The sequence below is a fragment of the Phoca vitulina genome, unplaced genomic scaffold (genome assembly GCF_004348235.1).
Source record: "Phoca vitulina isolate PV1807 unplaced genomic scaffold, GSC_HSeal_1.0 scaffold12, whole genome shotgun sequence".
In the NCBI taxonomy this organism is placed as follows: domain Eukaryota; kingdom Metazoa; phylum Chordata; class Mammalia; order Carnivora; family Phocidae; genus Phoca; species Phoca vitulina.
The window spans coordinates 44026856-44040211 of NW_022589715.1; the positions used below are offsets into that span (position 1 = coordinate 44026856).

Below are 13356 nucleotides of genomic sequence, written 5' to 3' on the forward strand. Positions count from 1 at the left end.
AAAAAAAAAAAAAAAAAGAAATCCAATGGATAGAACAAAACTATACTTGAAAAATACGATCTAAAATTTCCCTAAAATAAAACAAGTTGAGCATTCAGTATTGAAAGGATGTAGTCTAATACAGGAAAAGTGATGCAAAATAATTGACATTAATGTATACCTTTGTTGTCATGAATAGATGACTTTCAGTCATCTAGGTGGATGGAAGCATTAAAAGTAAAAAGCAAGGAGGGGCTAAGCTGACTTCAGAGGAATCCATCACGACATTGAGTGGTGGAATATAAGAGAGAAGCATCTCTTTAGTAAATGAAAAAGTGTGATCCAAAACCGTATACTCACCGAAGATACAGCTCAAAGACAACATCAACGGAGAAACCTCCTCAAACATAAAAGAACCCAGGAAATAGACCATCCATGTTTCCTTCTTGAAACAAAAAAGGAAATCCAACCCATTAAAACATGGACAGAAATTTAAAAGTCCAGAATGGTAAGCTGGGTAACTGGTAGTCAGCATTGAATCTATTTAAACATTGAGTTAAAACGAAAGAGCCATGAGAACTATGGCTATAGAATGGAATGTAAATGTTAAACACTCTGATAATATAAAATCAATAATATAATTCATAAAACTTGGGAGATAAAAGTACTAAAATAAGTGATACAATTATATCATTAGAGCAAGAACTAAATTGAGATCTCAATTTGAAACATACCAAAAACATTTTTTATGGAAGTATAATTAATATACCATGTTAAGTTAGTTTCAGGTGTACAATATAATTCAACTATTGTATACATTACTCCTTGCTCATTATGACAAGTGAACTCTTACTCTCCTTGACCCTAGTCACCCATCTCCCCATTCATCTCCCTTCTGGCAATTGCTGGTTCTCTGTATTTAGGGGTCTGTTTTTGTCTCTTTTTTCTTTGTGTACTTTGTTTACTAAACTCAAGAGTGAAATCATATGGTATTTGTCTTTATCTTATTTCACTTGGCATTACACTCTCTAGAACCATCCATATTGTTGCAAATGGGAAAATTGCTTTTTTTATGGCTGAGTAATATTCTGTATATATGTACATACCACATCTTATTTATTCATTCATCTATGGATGGATGGACATGGGTTGCTTCCATATCTTGGCTATTGTAAATAATGCTGCAGTAAACATAGGGCTGCATATATCTTTCAAATTAGTGTTTTTGTTTTATTTGTATAAATACCTAGTAGTGGAATTACCGGATCATATGGTATTTCTATTTTTTAATTTTTTGAAGAATCTCCATGCTGTTTTCACAGTGGCTGCACCACTTTACATTCTTACCAACAGTGTGTAAGTGTTCTCTTTTCTCCACATACTTGCCGACATTTGTTACTACTTCTGTTTTTTTTGTTTGTTTGTTTGTTTTGGTGCATGTCGGGTGGTATCTTATTGTGGTTTTGATTTGCATTTCCCTAGTGATGAGCATCTTTTCAGATGATTGAGTATCTTTTTGTGGGTCTGCTAGCTATCTGTCTTTGCAAAAATGTGTATTCATGTTCTTTGCCCATTTTTTAATTGGATTATTTGGGGGTTTTGGTGTTGTATAAGATTTTTTTAAATATATTTCTGATATTGACCCCTTATCAGATATCATTTGTAAATACTTTTTCCTATCAGTATCTTATCTAAAAGACTTCATCTTTGTAATGATTCTGAAAATTTCTCTTAAATCTTTTATAGTACTCTGAAAAATACTAGCTATTATGAGAAACATCTATCCCATGTTGAACAGTTTATTCAGCTTCATTTCATTTTCCCATTATTAAAGTAAAACCTTTCATCAGAAATAGCATTCTAGTCATCCTAAATACATATATCTTTATTTCCAAAAACAGTTGCCCCAAAAACTGATTATTTAGTAATTTTTTATGGGTGATGGGATTCAGGGATTCTCCTTGGTAAATTAAAACATTACTCAAATTTTTATCTGTATAAGTCATTTAAATAAGACAATAAATCATTTTTAAAAAATAGCATGGTTAGTGAAGGTCTCCCTGATGAAATATCATTTAAGAAAGTGTATGAAAGAAGTAAGAAAGCAAGAGTAAAGATGCTAAGGGATAAATACACTGGACATATTTGAGGGACTTCAAGAAAGACAGTGTGATACAGTAGATTTGACAAGGAACAGAGCAGTACAAATAGAGATTATGTGGTGTCTTACAAATCCTTGTAAGGCCATTGGCTTTTATTGAGTGAGATGCGAATCAACTGGAGATTTTTTTTTTTTTTTAAAGATTTTATTTATTTATTTATTTGAGAGAGAGAGAATGAGAGACAGAGAGCATGAGAGGGAGGAGGGTCAGAGGGAGAAGCAGACTCCCTGCCGAGCAGGGAGCCCGATGCGGGACTCGATCCCGGGACTCCAGGATCATGACCTGAGCCGAAGGCAGTTGCTTAACCAACTGAGCCACCCAGGCGCCCTGGAGATTTTTTTTTTTAATTTAAATGCAATTTAATTAACATATGGTATATTATTAGTCAACTGGAGATTTTTTTTTACAGGAATTATGCAGTTTGGCTTATATTTTAAAGGTTTCCCTAGATTTTTTTGTAGAGGATATAATGTAGAGCAACAAGACTGCTAGGAATGGGACAAGACAAGGGGCTACTATGATAATTCAGGTGAGAAATATTGTAGTTTGAACCATAGTGGGTACAGCTGGAGTAGAAGATAAATGGCTAGATTCTGGACATTTTCTAAAGGGAGATCTCATGTGAAGTGCCAATGAATTGGATCTTAAATGTGAGGGAAAATGGATAATAACAGCAAGAATTTTGGCTGAAGTAACTGGAAGAATGCTACTGCCCTTTAGTGAGATAGGGAAGCCTGGAGAAGGAACAGGTTTGAAGGCTCAACATAATAAATTTGGTTTTAGAACTTCCAAGTTGGAAATTTTTCTTCGATAGCTAAGCGGAGAGGTTAAATAGCTAATTAGATCTGGGAGGATTTAATTCAGGGAAGAGTTCTGGATTAAGGCCGTGAGTTTGAAAATCATCAGCCTGGAAATGCTATTTAGAGCCTTTGGATTGAATGAAACATTGAAGGGAGTGTCAGTAAAGAAGAGTTTCATGGAGCAGCCCAGGTGTGGTCCGAGGAGTACAGCATTAGCGAAACAGACTAAGGTGGAGCTCCTCAGTCAGGTGTTGGGAGGACCTAGAGAGTTGTTTCCTGGACTTCCAATGATGAAAGAATTTCAGGAGGGAAGGAGTAAGCCACTGTGTCAAATGATGCAAAGAGGTCCAGGGAGATGAAGACTGAGAATTGGACATTGACTATGGCAACTTGGAGATGATGGGTGACTTTAAAAGAAGCTGCTTTGACAGAATGGTGGGAAATCCTGACTGGAAAGGTCATACAAGAAAATCAAAGGAGAGGAATTCAATTCTGAAATATAAGTATTGTTAAATGGGTACTTGATTATTCCCCTCCTTTTTCTCACTTCAGTTTTGAATTCTTCTCAGATGATTTATCTTTTCTAGTTCTTTTTAATTTTACCTGTTGGCTTGGAATTTTATTCAAACTTAATGTCCCACACTTCTGTTGAGAATTTTATCCTGTCACATGTTTTGTTTCCAAAATTGTGTCAATATCACTGTTGATTGTTCTTCCTTTTATTAAATCACCCTATTCTTACTTAATTCTTTTGATATTCTCTCTTTTATGAGATGTCTTGTCTTGCGTTCCCTCCCTGGTGTAAGTTGCTTTTTTTTTCCTTTCTGTGTTTTGATTGCTGTTTTTCACGTGAAAGTCTATCCAGTGCTACTGACTCAGATTTAAGAGTAAGGCCCTATAGGGCGCCTGGGTGGCTCAGTTGGTTAAGCGACTGCCTTCGGCTCAGGTCATGATCCTGGAGTCCCTGGATCGAGTCCCGCATCGGGCTCCCTGCTCGGCAGGGAGCCTGCTTCACCCTCTGACCCTCCCCCCTCTCATGTGCTCTCTCTCTCATTCTCTCTGTCTTAAATAAATAAATAAAATCTTTAAAAAAAAAAAAAAAAAAAAAAAGAGTAAGGCCCTATAGAGATGATTACAAGTTACCTGCCTGTGAATGCCATCAACTGAGGTCTTTGCTGGAGGATGATCTGGCTGCATAATTTGGCTTATGTGTTTTGTATATCTTTATGTCTTTTCTTTAGGGCTAGTTAGGTTTCTCACACACAAAAATATCTTTTATGTTCCTCCTTGAAGTTTTAAAAATACTGTTTGCAGAATTCTGGAGGAACCAAATTTGGAAAGAGAGATGAGGATTTCATTTAACATGTAAATTTACTTAATTCGTCTATTTTCACAGTGGTATAGCAAACCACAATTGTGCCTGGTGTCCCCTGTCGAAGAATCCTCTATTATTCTTTAAAAAGAATTCTTAAGGGGCGCCTGGGTGGCTCAATTAAGCATCTGCCTTTGGCTCAGGTCATGATCCCAGGGTCCTGGGATCGAGCCCCACATCAGGCTCACTGCTCAGCCGGGAGCCTGCTTCTCCCTCTGCCTGCTGCTCGCCCTGCTTGTGCTCTCTCGCTCTCTCTCTCTGTGTCAAATAAATAAAATCTTAAAATAATAATTCTTAAAATGTATTGAGGTTAAATTCACATGAGATAAAATTAACTATTTTAGAGTTGACAGTTCATTGGCATTTAGTACATCTATAGTGTGGTATGATTGCCACCTCTATGTAGTTGCAAAACATTTGCATCAGTGCAAAAAGGAAATTCCAAACCCATGAAGCAGTTACTTCCCATTTCCTGTTTGTTCCAGCCTGTGGCAACCACCAATCTGCTTTCTGTCTCTATGGATTTAACTATTACAGGTATTTTCTAGAAATAAAATCATACAGTAAGTGACTCTTTTTGTCTGGCTTATTTCACTTCCTGTAATGTTTTGAAGATTCATCCACATTATACCATTATCAGCATTTCATCCTTTTTTACGGATGAATAATATTTATACATGCATATATATCTCTCCCCCAAATTTGCTGACCCGTGTATCAAATGATGGGCATTTGGGTTGTTTTCACCTTTTACCTTTGTGAATAGCACTACATTAAAAATTCACATACATGGGGCACCTGGGTGGCTCAGTTGTTAAGCGTCTGCTTTCAGCTCAGGTCATGATCCCAGGGTCCTGGGATCGAGCCCCACATCGGGCTCCCTGCTCGGCGGGAAGCCTCTTCTCCCTCTCCCACTCCCCCTGCTTGTGTTCCTGTTCTCGCTGTGTCTCTCTCTGTCAAATAAATAAAATCTTTTAAAAAAATTAAAAAAATTTACATACATGTATTTGTTTTAAAATAGTTTGGGTATATACCTAAAAATATATTTAGGAATATATATTGAGGAGTGGAATAGCTGCTCATATGGCAACTCTTTTTAACCTTGTGAGGAAAATTTTTCCATGGTGACTGAACCATTTTACATTCCCCCTAGCAATGTATGGGGTTTCCACTTTTCAACATCTTTGCCAAAACCTGAATTCTTTTCTTGTCCCTCCTCCATCTCCCCCCCACCCAGCCTTCCTAGTAGGTGCTGCGAAGTAATATCTGTTGTGCTTTTAATTTGCATTTCTTCAATGACTAATAATATTCAGCATTTTTTATTTGCTCATTGGCCATTTGTATATTTTCTTTGGAGAAATGTTTAAGTCTTTTGTCCATTTTTTAATTAGGTGGTTTGTATTTTGTTGCTAAATTAATTATTTTTAAAGATTTCGTCCACTGATATGAGAGAGAATGAGGAGGGGCGGAGGCAGAGAGAGAGGGAGAAGTAGACTCCCCAGAGCAGGGAGCCCCATGCAGGGATCCATATAGGGGGTTTGACTGATCAAAGATCAGGACCCTGAGATCACAACTGGAGCCAAAGTCAGATGCTTAATCAACTGAGCCACCCAGGCGCCCCTTGTTTCTAAATTTAAAGAGTACATTGTATATACTGGATACTAAATCCTTATCAGATATATGATTTGAAGATATTTTCACCTAATTTGTAGGTTGTCTTTTCCATTTCTTCATAAAGTCCTTTGCACAAAAGTTTTTAATTTCAAAAAGTCCAATTTATGTATTTCTTTTTTGCTCATGCTTTTGGGATCAAGCTAAGAACCAATTGGCAAATCCAGGGTCATGAATATTTAGCCCTATGTCTTCTAAGAGTTTTATGGCTTTAGGTCTTATTTTTGGGTTGTTGTCTATTTCGAGTTTATTTTTGTGTATGGTGTTGAAACCGAAGTCCAATTAGTATTCTCTTTTTGAGAGCATATTCCTCTAGTCTTACGTTGAGGTTGGGGTGATGTTTTTACTCTGTTATGTGGACTCTTGGAAAAGATTTGGGGGTCAATCTTAGACTGACCAATCCACTTATTTTCAGGCTCACCTTTTTTCCTGCTTGAAGAAGTACTTGAAGTGAACTTTCTCTGACCTTTAGCACAATTTGTGCCACCTCTTAATTTTTCTCATTGCTTCCCTGGGTGTTGGCTCTTAGCAGTTACTGAGTCAATTGCCATTTGTCTTTATGCTGTATCATTTCCAAAAAGATTTTGCTGCCATCTTTTCTATTACTTTTGTTTTTTCGGTTTTATGCCTTAATTCTTTTACTGTTCTTAAAATGGACTGCTTAGAAAGGGAAGAGATAATGAGTTACTGAATCTGCCATCTTTTGCTCAAGGACTCCCTATTTGTGATTCTTAGTATAATGTGCCTTTTAACCTTCAGTAGATAGAATTTCTCCTAGATATGAGAAGAAAATTGGGGAAAAATAAATTTCATTCTTGTGTTAAAGTTTCAAAGGTAAAGCATATTACGTATCCCTTTGGAATTAGCATTGTCTATATCAGCTGGAAACAGTGAGCCTCAAAAGTATATGAGCATCAGGGGGCAGAGTTGCAATTTTTTCCTCTACTGAAAAACTTCACAGAACTTTCTTTTCTTAAAATTTGGACAGTGTATTGCGTTTTGTTTACTTGAGAGGGACTCTTCTAATAGATGTGGTGTGGGACTTCCTCTCATAACTAAATAAAAAAAACTAAACAAAATGGTGAAACCCCTCCAGAAGTCAAATAAGATGAGTTTGTTTCTCTTCTGAACTTTTATAATTCTTCTTGAAAGAGGGAGAGAGTACTTCTATTATTTGGAAGTCCCATTAGAATCTGGAAATAATTTTGCAAAGAAAAAGTCACTATACAGATAGTTACACTTAAATAGTGGCATTGGATCTTGCATCAGACAAAAATTGATAGAAATTATTGGCGGTTTCACTTTTATAAAGAAATATATATATACACACATACATATGTATATATACTTATATATAATTTTCCTAAAAGATGTGAAATGTACATAGAAGGAATACTTAAATATGTAAATATGAAACAAGACATTATTCATGGGTGATCTTTTTCTTCTATTTTTCTGCATCCTTCCAAATGTTCTACAATTAATATACATGTGAATGTGTTTGTGTGTGTATATGTTAAATCAAAGCTTCAAAATTCACGGCTTGCCATATAAAAAATATATTACTGTTAACAGGTTCATAATAATTTTTGCTATGATGAAACACAGAAATTGGCAATACAACTAAAATTTATTGAGTATATATTATGTATAAGGCACTGTGCTATGCACTGTGCTATGAACTGTGGCAGATGCAGAGAGAAATAAGACATGATTCTTGCCCTCAAGAAACTAGTTCACCCCTGAATTTAATACATACAATAATCAAGGTAATAAAAGAGAGGTTCTATGAACTACGGCATTGTTTTGAATATTGCTGGTGCATGAGAATCACCTGAGGAAATTATTAAGGATGCCAATTTCTTTATCCCTTCCTTAACAGACTAGGAATTTACATTTTAGTAAGCACCTCAAGGTGCTTCTAATAGATGATCCTTCAAAGAATACTGAAAAAAATGATAATGAAATGAGCACTGATATAAAGATACATATATTTGATATGGCTCTTTGTTTCTGCCTGTTACTAGGAATGCATTTGGCTAACTTGTTTAACCTCTCATCTTCAAATTCAGTGTATGCAAATTGAGATAATCATATTTACCTATGTTATAGGGATATTATAAGTAATGTAGATAATATTATAAGTTATCTAGTCCAGTCTAAAGTACATAATAGGTGTTCTCAAGTATATAGTATGGCCATTTTTATCAGTTCTAAACAAGTCCTCATGTTGGAGAGGGAAGAAATGCTCAATCTAATGAAGCAGGGGAAGAAACGCTTAATTTAATGAAGCAGGGGAAACAGAAAATCTTCATGCAGAAAGAGAATTTGGATTAGGTCTTGAATGTTGAGCAAGATTTTGGTAAACTAAGAAAATTTGATGAACTAAATTTTGATAAAGAAGAAATACATTCTAGTCAGCAAAAACAAAACAAAAAAACATGATGAGAAAACTAGGTGTGGTTGGAAAGCTGGGAGCTGTGAACATGAGTGGAGCAGAGAAAGCTTTGATTGTCATGGAAGACAAATGTGAAGACATACCTAGTGGGCAGATCATAAAGCACCTTGAAAATCTACCTAATGAGCTTTAAAGTACTATTAAATAGTTGTAAATTTAATGTAATTTGAGCAAGGGAGTAATTAGGGCAGATAGGGTTTTAACATGATGATTTGCTGCTCACATAGAAGGTATGTTCAAAGAGCAAGAGAGTAGAGGAAGGGAGACCAGTTCACAGGCTACGGCAGTAATTCAAATAAGCAGTTAGGAGTGTCTAGAGTCAGGCAGTGAAGAAGAAATGGGGAAAAAAATCAAGTAGACACATATGAGGGGCATATCTGAAAAGGATAGCTAGAACTCAGACAGGGGGTGCCTGGGTGGCTCAGTTGGTTAAGTGTCTGCCTTCGGCTCAGGTCATGATCCCAGGGTCCTGGGATTGAGCCCCATGTCAGGCTCCCTGCCAAGCAGGGAGCCTGCTTCTCCCTCTCCCACTGCCCCTGCTTGTGTTCCCTCTCTCGCTGTGTCTCTCACTATCAAATAAATAAATAAAATCTTAAAAAAAAAAAAAAAACCCTCAGACTGATGAGATAGGGAAATTGAAGAATAAGCAGTTTAAGTTGACAAGTAGGTTTTGAGATTGGGTGAATGGAACGATTGTGATATCATGTAGAAAACACAGAACAGAGACAGACAAATAGTCTGAGGAAAAAAAAAAAAAAGAAGACTTCACTTTTGGGCATGTTAAGTGGAGGTCCTAGCAGAACAATCTGGTGACAATATCCAAAAGGAGTTTAGCAGCTTATTAGGCATCAGACTGCTAGATTTGGCTCAGGTAGTGTTCTCAGGGTCATGAGGATGAGCCCCACCTTGGGCTCTGGGGTCAGTATGGAGTCTGCTTGAGATTGTCTCTCCTTCTCCCTCTGTCTCTCTTGCTTGGGCACGTTCTCTTTCTCTCTCTAAAATAAGTAAATAAATCTTTAAAATAAATAAATAAATGAAGATACAGGAGTGGATGTGTTTCTTTTCTAAGCATCATCATCATAATGCCAAAGAGTTCACAGTGTTGTGTGCCAGGCATTGTTCTTAGCATTTGTTAATGTTCATAACAGTCTGCAGAGGAAGGCACTATTATTGTCACCCTTTCATAAAGTGTGATCCAGAGGGAGTTAGTAATTGTCAGAGGTAACACTTGTATGTATGTGGTAGACTCAGGATTTGAACCCATGCAGACTGGCTCCAAACGATGTGTTCTTAACCTTGATACTCTGCTGTTCTCAACAGAAAGAATAGTGTGGGAAAACATACATCCAAGGCTGGAATCTTCAGGAGTACTCTTTTAAAGTCTGAGTGGGAAACTCACATACCCCAGTGTCAGACTGGGGTGGAGGGGAGGGCCGGACAACCAGGTGGTTAAGATAAAAGATGAGGGTGGAAAAGGGAAACAAAACTGCTGGTTGGTAGACAAATACTATACAAAGCCAAGGAAGATGACCTTAGATTTGTTTCCCTTAAAAGAGAAGGGAAAACTCTATGGTGATTAAAAAAAAATCTTTTGATCAATAGGATATGACTTTGGGGTCTTACCTTTCATTTTCCCCTTACTTTTTAATCTAGCCATATTACAGGTTACTTGTAGCACTTAATAAAAAGCATATCGGGTATAGAAAGGTGGCCAAACTAAATCCATGAGAAAACTAATGCTCTGGCTGGACGTGCTGGATGTTGCCAACTATTTGGCTCTTCTTTTGCCACCTAGTCTCTCCCCAATACCTCCCATTGTTCTCCATGTCTCTGTCTTTGCGGAATCTGTTGTGTTTTCATTTTCAGTCTTTTTCATTGTGTACTCCACCATGATATCTCTTTAATGCCTTCACCTGGTTCATCTATAAAGGTGTATCTTAACCTAAACTTAAAAAAAAATAGGCAAACTATTTCAAAACCTCATGAGGCTAACCTTCAAAACAATCCATATTCTATATATGTAGGCAACTACAGTTTTCAGTACGGGCTGTCTTTTTAGGCGGTTTTTGGCATTTATACTGATTCCACATGTCCATCGTGAGGTGTGTGTGCTATGTATTGGATCCCTTGCCTGAAGTATTTTCACTGTAACATAATCACCCAGTCCACTCTACCCCTATGAGCTCAAATCAACTACTGGCCCTGTAGAAAATTTGGAATCCAAGTGTGGGGTACATGAGAAACTTTAGGTTTAGACTGTTCATCAGAGCAGTCTAACATAAGTCTTGCCAAGGGTCCTGTATTAATCTCAGCACTTCAGCTGGCAGGTAGGATTGGGGTTCTTGCAGGTTCCCTATGCAAAGCAGGAGTTAGCTAAGAGCTTCTAACTCCTTGTAGATCTAAGTGAATTCATTTGCATACGATTTCCACAGTTCACAGTAGACCAAAGTTATTCCTGTGGTAGTTTAAAGATCCCTACTTATTTTCCCTGGGTTACGTGCATTTCCAGCTTTCCCATCTTTGTATCCTATCTTGGTTCCACCCTGCCTCCACCTAAATTTGAAATTCAGCCTTTACTAGATTTGATTTAAAAATCTACCCACATGTATACTTCATGGGAATGTTTTTGCTAAAGATATATAGAAGCAGTGGTAGAAAGGATTTTTAATTTAGTCCTGTAATCTGTTCTCCTTCCTTACCTACTTTCTTCTGTCAACTTCTCTCTCTCTCTCTCTCTCTCATCTCTGGTAAAATCCCTTTCTGTAAAATCTTGGCCATTATTGATGCCTTTAGTGTCTGAGTTTTTTATCCTAAGAATAGTTGTTGCTGCTTGCCTTTCAAGTAAATACAGTATTCTCCCTAAGAGGCACTTTTATGAATAAAATTTTCTTCATCTCATCACACTCATAAGACCTGTTTGTAAGTTTTTATAATATGCACACATGGCTCTGTGGTTTTCTTTAAGTTGCCCTCCAAATGAGTTCCCCTTGATTTGTCTACCTTGCCTGAATAGCAAGTTGCTCTAGATCTTTGCCAGGTTAGTCTGTTGATGAATGGTGTCACTATTCTGCTTGTGCAATTTAGGAACTACCTTGTCCTCAATCCCTCGTATGGTCACTTATTCCTGAGCACCCTCTCTGAAACAGTTTACTCCTTTGTTTGATTACATGTTCTCACAACTGGCACTTGTACCACCTTGTGGACCCGCTGGGATTTCCAGACTTCACCTTTCTCATTTTCATTCATCTTACTGTTCCCTGAGTCCAAGTTCCAACACCATGGGAATGTTCAATAAATATTTATAATCAATGATGAAATCACACCTACTCTTTCTGCTTCAGAAAACCCATGGACAGGTCATTGCAAAGTGTTTCTCCTAGGTTGTTCTACTGCTATGCTAAGATGACATCCTGGAGTATGTTTTAAAGTCATGGTCCAGAACATACGTTACAACTAGGCTCTGATGACATGAAATAAAATTTAGGAACAAAATCCAAAGTAAAAGAGAACTAGTTGGAACCTAGATAATGGTTTTTTGTTTTTTGTTTCTGAACCAAGTTTCTTGTCCTCTTGACTTAAATATAGCAATGAAGAAAGTTCTGAGTACCTAGTTCTATGAACATAATTATTTTAAACTGCCTCTTCTCAAGAGTACCATGCTGTAACCAAAGAATTCCATTGATTTACCCTGGGGAAATTTTTGCACGTGTGCATCAGGAAACATGTACAAGAACGTTAATAGCAGGAGAGGGCAGACAAAGGGCAGCACCCATAAGGCAGACTGTTAAGGGGTGGCGAACGACTGGCAGTGCATCAAGGGGCTCTGGGCCAGTTGCCTGGGTTCTTGTGGCCACACTCTGGAGCAGCAGGTCCTAAGGTGCCTGTTGGGCATGTTGTGCCTGCAGTGGCCACCGCTGGCCTCAGATATTGCGGCTCTATTACAGCAGATGGAGGTAGAATTATGTATTCAGACCTTGAGCTTTGTGCTTTGGATGAAGCCCAGTAACTGGCAAAGAAGAAAGCTGACTTGTAGCTTGCATTATTGAGAAGCCAATAAAAAGAATGACCACTGCATCAGAAGCTAGACAGGAACCTTGTTGTGTTGGTCAAAGAGAAGCTTGGAGGCCAGCATGTTTGGATACTCCCACAGGCAGAATGGCAGCCTGAGGAGACCCTCTGAGGAACAGCTAAGCAAACCGTGGCTGCACTCGGAGAAAATGACATGGAAGCCAAGTTCCTGGGATTTGTACACTGTGGCCACTACCAGTTCAAGTTCCCTCAGGCAATGGTGACAGAGGAGCCTCAGGGTCAAAGTATTCTTCAAAGCACTGCTATCAACTTTTCCTAGGTGGGGAAGAAGGACCATCTTTCTGGGCCTGTATAGAGGAGCTGGGTGACTATTTGAAACCAAAATACCTGGCCTAGGTTGGAAGATTTCTCTTGGACCTCTGATGTATTCTGCTGCCTATGGATAATACTGAGGTCTGCGACTGGGGCCTCAAGGACATTGTGTGGTTGCCCTATCTTCGCAGGGAACAGCACACAGCAAACTAAATTCAGGAAAATAAATGAATTTATCATTGAAGAAAAAAAAGAATGTTCATAGCATTAGAGGTAATGACGAAGAATTGATAATAGCTCACATATTCCCATGCTGAAGAATCAATAAATAAATTGTATATTTATACAGTGGAATATTATACAGTGAAAAGTCAATGAACGACAGGTACATACATCTATATGGGTGAAACTAGAAGTAGTTTAAGCCAAGAACTAAGTTTTAGAAGACTATGTAAAATATGGCATTGTTTTTATAATACTCTAAAATAAGTAAAATAGTGTTTAGGTTGGAGTGCCTGGGTGGCTCAGTTGGTTAAACTTCCGCCTTCAGCTGGGGTCATGGTCTCAGGGTCC

At 37.7% G+C, this 13356-nt stretch overlaps 1 pseudogene; it reads left to right on the forward strand.

The window, feature by feature from the left end:
* The first annotated feature begins 12332 nt into the window (after positions 1-12332).
* LOC116636464 lies at positions 12333-12894 on the forward strand (annotated as a pseudogene).
* Positions 12895-13356: the final 462 nt, after the last annotated feature.